The sequence below is a fragment of the Notolepis coatsorum genome (genome assembly GCF_963971535.1).
Source record: "Notolepis coatsorum genome assembly, contig: SCAFFOLD_637, whole genome shotgun sequence".
In the NCBI taxonomy this organism is placed as follows: domain Eukaryota; kingdom Metazoa; phylum Chordata; class Actinopteri; order Aulopiformes; family Paralepididae; genus Notolepis; species Notolepis coatsorum.
The window spans coordinates 101,762-114,132 of NW_028174695.1; positions in this window are offsets into that span (position 1 = coordinate 101,762).

Below are 12,371 nucleotides of genomic sequence, written 5' to 3' on the forward strand. Positions count from 1 at the left end.
ACTTCCTGGTGAGAGAAGTCAGCAGCCTACGATTGGATACGTTCGTGCGGAGCACACCAAGCTCCCGAGAGGGACCTAGGAGAGTAAACGATGGAAGAAGATCGGTGACTGTCATGCACCAATCAGAATCAGTACCGAGCAGTAAGAACCACAGTACCCCCTCGAAGAAAGAGAAGTGGAAGATGGTGTGCCCGTACTGCGAGAAGGAACACTGGCTGTCACAATGCGACCTATTTAAGAAGATGAATGCAGAATAAGTGAGTCACTGGATAAAGTCCAACAGGCGCTGTTACCGATGTGCGCGCAGTCACATGGCAGCCGAGTGCCGCCTAAAGAAGAGGTGCAGTCGGTGTGACGGAGCCCACCTAGATGTCCTGCACGACAGTAACAGAAGAAAGCCTGCACCATCGAGCAGCACAAAGGCAAGTGTCATGTACATTGACCCCGCCAGCAGCAGCGGCGCCCAGGTGCTCTTAAAGGTGGTCCGTGTAACATTGAGCTACCAAGATAAAGTCATGGACACTTACGCCGTCCTTGATGACGGGTCAGAGAAGACCCTTCTCCTCGCATCCGCTGCGGCCCAGCTGGGACTGCGGGGGAGCGAGAACCAGATGACGATTCGGACAATAAGAAGAGATCTAAAGACGATAAAAGGCGAGAATGTCTCCTTCACTATCGCAGCAAGCGGGCAGCCAGAGAGACGGTATAGGATTGCGAATGCTTTCACCAGCCAAGAAATAGGACTATCACAGTACACCTACCCCATCGCCAAACTGATGGATAAATATGTGCACCTGCGTCAACTACCTATCCCGCTCATAGACGGCGCCACCCCGACCCTGCTGATAGGCTCCGACCATGCAGACCTCATAGTCCCGATAGACCGGGTCCATACAGGACCCAGAGGCTGTCCTGCAGCAGTCGAGACCCGCCTAGGATGGACATTACAAGGTCCCCTCGCTAAATCTCTTAACCGAACAGCAGCCACTAGCTGCCTCCACTCCAGAGTGACAGAAGAAGACACCACTCTCCTGCAGCATGTCGAGAGGCTATGGACACTAGAGACAATGCCCTTTAAGAACGAAAAGAAAGATATTCGTTCTAAAGAAGACATTTACGCCATAAACCTCCTCGAGCAAGGGACAAAGAGAGTCACAGTCAGCGGAGTGATGAGATACGCAACTCCACTCCTGAGGCGAGAGGGAATGCCCACCTTTCACGCCACAAAAGAAGCTACGGAGCGGTATCTATTGAACACAGAGCGGCGCCTAGCCAAAGACCCCGCTCAAGAGAGTGTGTACCGCGCTGAGATTGAGAAGCTAATCACAGCGGGACATGTAACGAAGATTGACATTAAAGAGGCCGATCAGACGACCGAATCATGGTACGTGCCGCACCACAAGGTCCACCACAACGGCAAGGATCGCATTGTGTTTAACTGCAGCTACCAGATCGGATCCCAAAATCTGAATAAAGAGCTCTTGCCCGGCCCCACACTCGGCCCCTCTCTACTAGGCGTGCTACTACGCTTCCGCCAGGACAAGGTGGCTATCAGCGGGGATATCAAAGGGATGTTCCTGCAGGTGAGACTAGTGGAGGAGGATAAGCCCCTGCTGCGGTTCCTATGGAGAGAGAGGATCGGAGATGAGCACCCAGCCATCTATCAATGGGAAGTCCTCCCTTTCGGAACCACATGCAGCCCATGCTGTGCTACATTTGCACTACAGAAACACGTCGCAGAGGACCCAGCAGCAGATGAAGAGGTCCGACACAGTGTGAAGAACAGTTTCTACGTGGACAACTGTTTACAAAGCGTTTCGACTCAAGAAGAAGCCGAGGCTCTCCTACTCAAGCTACGCGCCTCCCTGATCAAAGGCGGCTTTGATCTCAGGCAGTGGGCCAGCAGCGACCCGCAAGTATTGCGCAGCCTCTCCCCCGCGGACAAGGCCGCCAGTAGCGAGACCTGGATGGCGACCATCCCAGGAGAAGCCCAAGAAATGACACTAGGACTAGTCTGGCGCTTCAAAACAGACTCGCTCCACTATAGACACAAACCCCTGACCACGGAGCAGGGAAGGTCGACGGCAATACCGACCACCAGACGGAGTGTGTACAGAACACTCGCCAGACAATATGACCCGTTGGGATGTATTCTACCTTACACCACCAGGGCAAAGATGATTGTACGAGCACTATGGGACAAGGACCAGGGCTGGGACGACCCAATACCCGCACACCTTGCCTCCACATGGAGAGAGTGGGAGACGGAACTCCGCTCACTCCCAGGCGTCAATATACGCCGCAGCTACTTCCCACCCACAGTGAGGCCAGAGACATGCAAGATGGATCTACACGTCTTCAGCGACGCCTCCGAAGTAGCCTATGGATCGGTGGCCTATTTGCGTGCCCAAGAGAAGGGAGGAGAGATACACACTGCTTTCATCCTGGCTCGCTCAAGAATAGCCCCACGAAAGCAACAATCTATCCCGCGTCTAGAGCTCTGCGCAGCCCTAGCAGGAGCGCATCTAGCCACGTTAATCCAACGTGAACTCACCATTCCGGTGCAAAGAACAATCTTGTGGTCAGACTCCACGACAGTACTCACATGGATCAGGTCTGATTCATGCAGATACAAGGTCTTCGTGGGAGTCAGAGTCACAGAGATTCAAGAGTTAACAGAAGCAGCGAGCTGGCGGTATGTGGACACCAAACACAACCCAGCTGACGTCATCACCCGGGGAATGTCCCTAGATGACCTCACCCGTCACAACATCTACAGTGACGGACCAGAGTTTCTCAAGCTCCCGGAAGAAGAGTGGCCTACGCCCACCCCACGGGAGGCGAGTAAAGAGGAGGCTGAAAACAAGAAACCTATGTTCTGTGGATTGAGCACAGTCGCCTCCACAGACCCCAACATAGATGATTGCCTCACCCTACAGAGTGCGCAGCTAAAGACATTCCTGTGGCACCACCCAGAGATTCAGCCCACCACTGACATTTCAGCAGCTGACTACGAAGAAGCAGAACTTCTTCTACTACAACGAGCCCAGAGAGACTCGTTCCCCGACGAGCTAGACTGTCTACAGGGAGGAAAGCCCGTCCCATCAGACAGCAGACTGCTCCACCTGGCACCCGAGAGCGACGCCCATAATCTCATCAGAGTGGGTGGTCGTCTGCGGAGAGCCCCCGACCTACCGGATGACGTTAAATACCCGATAGTCTTGAACAGCCGACACAAGGTCACAGAGCTGATCATAAAGAAATACGACGAGGATGTGCACCACGCAGGAGCAGAGAGAGTCTTCGCGGAGATCAGACGTCGCTATTGGATACTTCAAGGGAGAGAAGCAGTGCGGCGCTTCCAGCGAACCTGTCTAGACTGCCGAAAGTGGCGCGCGCAGCCCAGCATACCCCGGATGGCAGACCTACCTCCCTGTCGCCTCCGACTCGGCGACAAGCCCTTTCACTCCACAGGCATGGACTGTTTTGGCCCGTTGTATATAAAGAAAGGAAGAGGAACCGAGAAGCGGTGGGGTATTGTATTCAAATGCATGACCACCAGAGCGATACATATCGAACTCCTTCCAACCATGAGCACAGACTCATTCCTTATGGCCTTCCGAAGATTCACATCGCGGAAAGGAAAACCGTCTACATTGTTGTCTGATCACGGGACAAACTTCAAAGGCGGAGAAAGAGAGCTGAGAGAGAGCTTCCAAGCTATGGGCCCAGAACTTAAGACCCACCTCGCTCCATCCCAGATTGACTTCCAGTTTAATCCCCCGAACGCACCCCACTTCGGTGGAACCTGGGAACGAGAAGTACGTTCCATAAAGACAGCCCTGTACGCCGTGCTTGGGGCCCAGACTGTGGCGGAAGAAGTCCTAATGACAGTCCTCACGGAGATCGAGGGAGTATTGAACTCCAAGCCCCTCGGTTACGTCTCAAGTGATGTAGCAGATGTCGACCCAGTCACCCCCAACACACTCTTGATGGGGCGGCTGGACCCCGCGCTACCCCAGACAATGTACAGGCCTGAAGAAGCGAACGGCCGAAGAATGTGGAGGTACAGTCAAGTACTGGCTGACAAGTTTTGGAATAGCTTCCTACTCCACTACCTACCGTCTCTACAGACCCGCCAGAAGTGGGTAAAAGAGAGAGACAATTTGACAGAAGGAACAGTCGTCATGATTATCGACCAGTCACTACCCAGAGCTATGTGGCCGGCTGGCCGCGTAAGCAAAGTGATCACCGGTGCCGATGGCAAGGTCCGAGCAGCTGAAGTGCTCGTCCAAGGGCGGACTTACACACGACCCGTGGCGAGGCTAATAGAACTGCCAAGACTCCCAGACACTATCGATGACGACCATGACCCCATGACTTTGTGAGTTGACTGACCCTTACAGCGGACCTTGAGTGGTAGACAGTGCGGTTAATCTGTCTCTGCTTAGCTAATTAGGTGGGACTAATTAGGGGGCGGCTGTTGTGAAGGATCAGATTAAACCGAATATATATATTTATTTATGGATATATATTTAATAGTATTTGTATATCGTTCGATATCCCTTGTATATTCTTTGTACATATACACTGAATATCCCTTTAGTCTACTACAGCCCATAATAGTTCATTCTCTCATTGGACAAGGACCTGGCGCCAGCAGACAAGCCCCTTGAGTCAAGTTCAATAGCGCCGACGAACATGTCGTGACAAGCCCCGGTTCCGCGTAGGAATACGGCTACCGAAATACGAATGGTACTATTTGTTCACCGCGCATATAAATATGGCGCAAGTAAATGTAGACGACCCTTAGCCCTTAGTCCTTTACCCTCCAACTTAGTAACAGACGTGAAGCCTCACCCACGACCAGCGTGTGGTGCAGTATGGTCTATTTGGCCCCAGAATAGGCATTGAGACCTCGTGTAAATTAATAGCTGAATTGTCATAGTTTGGCACTGTACCGTCGAGTGGGACGTATTTCTATTAAGTTAATAATAGTCTATTATGTATGGTGCATCGTGCGGTATCGAGTTCTAAAGTGAGTAGCATCCCCATCGCCTCCTCGTGTTATCTAGAAGCTTAACCAGGTTGGGCAGACCACATGTGGTGCTTGCATCCGAGGAGTTCTAGACGAGGACCGAAGGGACCTGCACATTGGATTACCTACCCGGACGACTGCTGAGCCCTATACGGCATGGAATATCTATTTGCTTTGGGTGCTTTGATTTGTGGAGCGGATAACAGCCAACGCCGGTGAGTGTTGGAATTACCCCCGAGAGGAGCCCAGGTGAGACGGCGCTCAACCCAGACTGAGGTCGCCTCGCTTCTCCTTCGTTGTGGACCTACAGCCTACAGCTACCGTCTACAAGAGGGCCCAAGTGTATTCATCTGTGGATCAAGATACTGCGGGCACTGTGTTCTGTACCTGAATTCTCCCCAGAAATCGTTGGCCAGATGGGATACAGCTGACGGCTCTCCTAACCCCCCCCCCCCCCTACTGACTTACAACCGGCAGGACCCCTTTAGTATATCCCGCTATAATCATTAAGTACCATCGCTATAATTCCCTAAGAACCAGGTTGTATACTTGCTTCCTGCGTAACCAGAGATTGGACATTCAGTGTTGATTTGCCTACGAATACTCATTTGCCTTACAAGTGCATTCAAATCATAAATGTAATAAGTAACTATTGTATATACCTTTTGCTATATTAAATATTCGACTGTTACATTTGTGTGGACCTGATTTCATATGTGGGAAAGTGTTCATCATATTTAGATATTGTGTACTGTATGGCCAGTAGTTAAAGTACATAAAGCGGTAGTGGTTTAATGATACCATACTTATCAATACAGTCAGGGAATTGTACCCCTCAGTTACAACCATGACGCAGGTCTTCATATGAGTCTCTGTTGGAGTATGTGTAGACGCCATGACCATGACGCAGGTCTTCATATGAGTCTCTGTTGGAGTATGTGTAGACGCCATGACCATGACGCAGGTCTTCATATGAGTCTCTGTTGGAGTATGTGTAGACGCCATGACCATGACGCAGGTCTTCATATGAGTCTCTGTTGGAGTATGTGTAGACGCCATGACCATGACGCAGGTCTTCATATGAGTCTCTGTTGGAGTATGTGTAGACGCCATGACCATGACGCAGGTCTTCATATGAGTCTCTGTTGGAGTATGTGTAGACGCCATGACCATGACGCAGGTCTTCATATGAGTCTCTGTTGGAGTCTGTGTAGACGCCATGACCATGACGCAGGTCTTCATATGAGTCTCTGTTGGAGTATGTGTAGACGCCATGACCATGACGCAGGTCTTCAGCCCAGGATCCTAAAGGATGAAGAGAAGGAGAACCTCAAACTGAGTTCAATCAAGACCCACAATGGGGGTTTGGTCTTTTCCTGATGGGGAGTCAAACAACGAGAGTAGCAAGATACCTTTTAATGAACTGGGGTCCAAGGGTGAGAAACTACATTTCCCATTTAGGTCCACAGCTGATTTAATTTTTAATATGAAACTGTATGATTTGGGTGTGTCTCTTCTCAGTTTCTAGGGGGGGGGGGGGGGGGGGGAAGTAACAACAGGGTTGTCAGGCCTCTGGTTTATTCAACCTCTATATCCTTCTCTCTACAGTACCTTGACTCTTATCTCTGGGCAGGTGTCTGGTTTGATTGATTGATTGAAAATTGTATTAGCAGATTGCAGAATGGCTCAATACACACAATTGTTAAGTGGATGCAGACCAGAGAAAGACTTTCGTCTTGTTTACATCAGGGTCCCCCATTTTTTATTAATAACAACTTATTATGATGTTTCTTCTTGACTTGTTTAAAGTTTCAAGTTTCAAGTTTCTTTATTAGTTGTCATACAAAAATACAGAATACTTTTATATGAAATGCTTTTTTCTGTTTTGCTCCTGAGAGTGTGCTAGATAAAAATAGATAAAGTATAAAATAGAAAGTCAAAAGTACGTAAACAAGTGTAAACAAAAGTGTTCATCAATATAGATATATACAATATACAATACAGAGTAGAAAGAATTTACAGTACAATACAGTATAAAGTACAATGCAGAAATGGGATGAGGTACAACTTAGGGTAAGGTGCAAGTTGTAGTTGAAGAAGACTTGTCCAGCCCATAGGGGCATTGCCTTGTGATTTCGGGCTTTACAAATAAATTTGATTTGATTTGATAGATGATATATACTGTAGACTACATAGCTTGGTTTTGCTCAGAAAAATACCAAATCTTATTTCAAATTCGCAAACAAAATCCAGTCTTAAGTTACAACCATATATTATTCAGTTGTATCATTCTCTTTTAATTATTATTTTATTAAAGTCCAGAGTAACCATTTCTATTCAGTTTACATGAAGCTATGGACTGGATTTGGATATTGATCTGACACACTGACCAAGAGCAGTTTCATGCATTTAGAACTTGAAATTTTCAATCAATCAATCACTGCGCAACGTTTTTTTTCCGCACAATTAACACTTTCAGTGCCACCAGGGGGCGCACGACTTAGTGCTTGAATGCCACCATCGGCGCCAATGTTAACGTTAATATCGCCTAATCTATGTTTTAAATGATGGCTATGTGTCTAATCTGCCCGTCGCTTATCAAAGAATCATTTTCCAGTCAGTGTTGTCAAGGCAGATTGGTTTTTTATCGCTTCATTTCCGTTTGAGAGCATTTTGAAAAGCACCCGTTTTGAGGTGAAAAACAGCCCATTCTGTGATAATCGCCTTTTACTGGAATATTCCAGAACGTTGATATTTGTCGGCCTATTTATGAATCATTTTCAAATAAACGCTAGATGATCAATACTATACGTGCACGCACGCACGTTTGAGGCGCGCACGGATAATAGCTGCTTTCATTTCCTCGTGGATTTTACAGTGAAACAGCTGGAGCACATATCACAAAAAAGCTTATATCTTCATGAAAACGAGTCTGATTATCCTAACACTGATAACATAGATACCTTACCTGACATCAGATGGTATCTGTAACTGAGGGGTACAATTCCCTGACTGTATTGTTAGATATGATATTTAATACCACTACCTCATGTACTTTAACTTCTGGCCACCCAGTACAAGATATAAGTATGATGAACACTTTCCCACCTGATGAAAAGAACCAACACAAATTTTTTGATTGATTGATTGAAAACTTTATTAACAGATTGCAGAATGGGTACAATACAGTACAGCTCAATACACACAATTGTTAAGGGGATGCAGACCAGAGAAAGACTTTCGTCTTGTTTCCACCAGGGTCCCCCATTTTCAATTCATCAGGACATATATGACATACATGACATACAGATAGTCAGTACTGCTACATCTATACATTTATGACATACCAGATTTGCAAATACAGTACTGTTTGTGATACAGAAGGAGTCAAGAAAAGGGAGTATATACATTTGACGTAGAAACTGTACATTGGAGGAGGTTGGGTGGGGGGGGTTGGGTACACTGGGATATTGACAACCATACTGGGTAATTTACATTGGAGGTGGTTGGGGGGGGCACACTGTATAGACAAGCAAAACTGTACATTGAGGGGGGGGAGACTCTGTACAAACAAACAAAATTGTACATTGGACTATTGACAAAACCATACTAGGTAAATGACTGTACATTGGAGGGGGTTGGGTTAGGATATTTACAGGGGCCAGTGTTGAATTGCAGTCTCCCGTAGGTGTCTCTTGAGAGAGGTTTTGAAAGTGGGTAGTGATCCACATTCCTTTACAGCTTTGGGTAGGGCGTTCCACATTGATGTGGCATAATTGCGAAACGTGTTTAGTCCCTTATTTGAGCCGAATCTGGGTTTAACATGATTTGTGGAGCTCCCTCTGGTGTTGTGATCGTGGTATTCACTGACCTTTGGGAAGTATTTTGCCATGTACATGGGTACCTTGGTCGTGTAGTGTATCTTGTAGACCAGGCCCATTGCAAGTTGCTGTACTCTGTCATCTACTCTAAGCCATCCTAGGTTGTCAAAGTGGGCAGGGGTGAGGTGGGTTCTAGGAGTAAGGTCAAGCAGTAGTCTGACCAGTTTGTTTTGAGATGTTTGTAATTTTGTTTTTAGCGCCTTTGAGGTGCTTTGGTACCATGAGGTGCAAGCATAGTCGTAGTACCCCTGAATGAGTGCTCCTGCCAGAGTCTTCAGGGTATTCTTGTTTACCAGAGAGGAGATCCGGTACAAGAATCGAGTTCGTTGGTTGACTTTTTTTATTACATTGGATGCCATTTTGTCACAGGAGAGATTAGCCTCTAGGATGGAACCCAGGTAGGTAATTTCATCTTTCCTTGTGACAATATTGTCACCCACTGTAACTGAGAAGCCGTCGGTCTTGCTGAGAAAGTTTAATACAGCAAAGGGTGTATACAACGATCACTTAATTACATTTATGATTTGAAATATGGAATATGCACTTTTATGGCAAATGAGTATTCGTAGGTAAATCAACATTGAATGTCCAATCTCTGGTTGCGCAGGGAGTAAGTATACAACCTGGAATATTTAGGAAACGATAGCGATGGTACTTAAATGATTATAGCTGGATACACTAAGGGGGGGGGGGGGGTTCCCGCTGGTTGTAAGACAGTAGGAGGGGGGGGGTTAGAGAAGCCGCTGGCGGTATCCCATCTGGCCGACGGTGTCTTGGGAGAATCCAAAGTCTTGGACACGGTGCCCACAGAACCTCGGGCCGCAGACGAATACAGCTGGACCCTCTGTGGAACGGTATCTGCCGGTCCACAACGGAGAGACGTGGTGCGACCTCACGTGTAGAGCGCCGCCTCACCTGGAGTCCTCTCCGGGGGGTAATTCCAACACTCGGCAGTGTTGGCCTTTATCCATGGAATAATCAAAGCACACAAAGCATAATCCAAGAGCCGGGGAAGGCTCGCCGTCGTCTGGGTAGAGTAATCCAATATACAGGTCCAGTCGCTCTTGGCCCGGAGCTCCTCGGATGCAATCACCACTAGGGGTCTGACCAGCCTGGATAAGCGTCCAGATAACGTCAGGAACGATGGGGGTACTGATAACTGTAGAACTCTAACCGAACGATGCACCATACATAAATAGACTATTATTAGCTTAATAGAATACGTCCAACTCGACGGTATGGTGCCAAACTATGACCATTCAACTATTAATCTACACGATATCTCAATGCCTATTCTGGGCCAAGTAGGCCTTACTACACCGCACGTGCGTCGTGGGGAGGCTTTTGCGTCTGTCACTCTGTTGGAGGGTAAAGAACTGGACTAAAAGAAAGTTCTACTTTACGAGCGCCATATATATATATGCGCTATGAACAAATAGTACCATTCGTATTTCGCCCGGCATATTACTGCGCGGAACCGGGGGTTGCCTCGACATGTTAGGCGGCACGATTGAACTTGGACCTAGGGGTATGGCAACCTGGCGCCAGGTTCTCGTCCAATGGTAGAATGAAACTATTATGGGCTGTTTAGTAGAAACGGGGATATTCAATGCATATTGTACAAGGAATATACAGGGGATATCAAACGATATACAAATACAATTAAATATATATATATAAATAAATATACATATTCGGTTTAATCTGATCCTTCACAACAGCCGCCCCCTAATTAGTCCCACCTAATTAGCTAAGCAGAGACAGATTAACCGCACTGTCTTCCACTCAAGGTCCGCTGTAAGGGTCAGTCAACTCACAAAGTCATAGGGTCATGGTCATCATCGATAGTATCTGGGAGTCGGGGCAGTTCTATGAGCCTCGCCACGGGACGTGTGTAGGTGCGCCCTTGGACGAGTACTTCAGCTGCTCGGACCTTGCCATCGGCACCGGTGATCACTTTGCTTACGCGGCCAGCCGGCCACATAGCTCTGGGGAGTGACTGGTCAATAATCATGACGACTGTTCCTTCTGTCAAATTGTCTCTCTCTTTTACCCACTTCTGGCGGGTCTGTAGAGACGGTAGGTAGTGAAGTAGGAAGCTGCTCCAAAACTTGTCAGCTAGTACTTGGCTGTACCTCCACATTCTTTGGCCGTTCGCTTCTTCGGGCCTGTACATTGTCTGGGGTAGCGCGGGGTCCAGCCGCACCATTAGGAGTGTGTTGGGGGTGACTGGGTCGACATCTGCTACATCACTGGAGACGTAACCGAGGGGCTTTGAGTTCAATACTCCCTCGATCTCCGTGAGGACTGTCATTAGGACTTCCTCTGCCACAGTCTGGGCTCCGAGTACGGCATACAGGGCTGTCTTTATAGAACGTACTTCTCGTTCCCAGGTTCCACCGAAGTGGGGTGCGTTCGGGGGATTAAACTGGAAGTCAATCTGGGCTGGAGCGAGGTGGGTCTTAAGTTCTGGGCCCATAGCTTGGAAGCTCTCTCTCAGCTCTCTTTCTCCGCCTTTGAAGTTGGTCCCGTGATCAGACAACAATGTAGACGGGTTTCCTTTCCGTGATGTGAATCTCCGGAAGGCCATAAGGAATGAGTCTGTGCTCATGGTCGGAAGGAGCTCGATATGTATCGCTCTGGTGGTCATGCATTTGAATACAATACCCCACCGCTTCTCGGTGCCTCTTCCTCTCTTTATATACGAGCCAAAACAGTCCATGCCTGTGGAGTGGAATGGCTTGTCGCCGATTCGGAGGCGACAGGGGGGTAGGTCAGCCATCCGTGGTATGCTGGGCTGCGCGTGCCACTTACGGCAGTCTAGACAGGTTCGCTGGAAGCGCCGTACTGCTTCTCTCCCTTGCAATATCCAATAACGACGTCTGATCTCCGCGAAGACTCTCTCTGCTCCTGCGTGGTGTACATCCTCGTCGTATTTCTTTATGATCAGCTCTGTGACCTTGTGTCGGCTGTTCAAGACGATCGGGTGCTTAATGTCATCTGGTAGATCGGGGGCTCTCCGCAGGCGACCACCCACTCTGATGAGATTATGTGCGTCACTCTCTGGTGCCAGGTGAATCAGTCTGCTGTCTGATGGGACGGGGTTTCCTCCCTGTAGACAGTCTAGCTCATCGGGGAACGAGTCTCTCTGGGCTCGTTGTAGTAGAAGAAGTTCTGCTTCTTCGTAGTCAGCTGCTGACATGTCAGTGGTGGACTGAATCTCTGGGTGGTGCCGCAGGAATGTTCTTTGTTGCGCACTCTCTAGGGTAATGCAGTCATCTATGTTCGGGTCTGTGGAGGCGACAGTGCTCAGTCCACAGAACATAGGCTTCTTGTTCTCAGCCTCCTCGTTACTTGCTTCCCTCGGGGTGGGCGTAGGCCAATCTCCTTCCGGGAGCTGGAGGAATGCTGGTCCGTCACTGTAGATGTTGCGACGGGTTAGGTCATCCAGG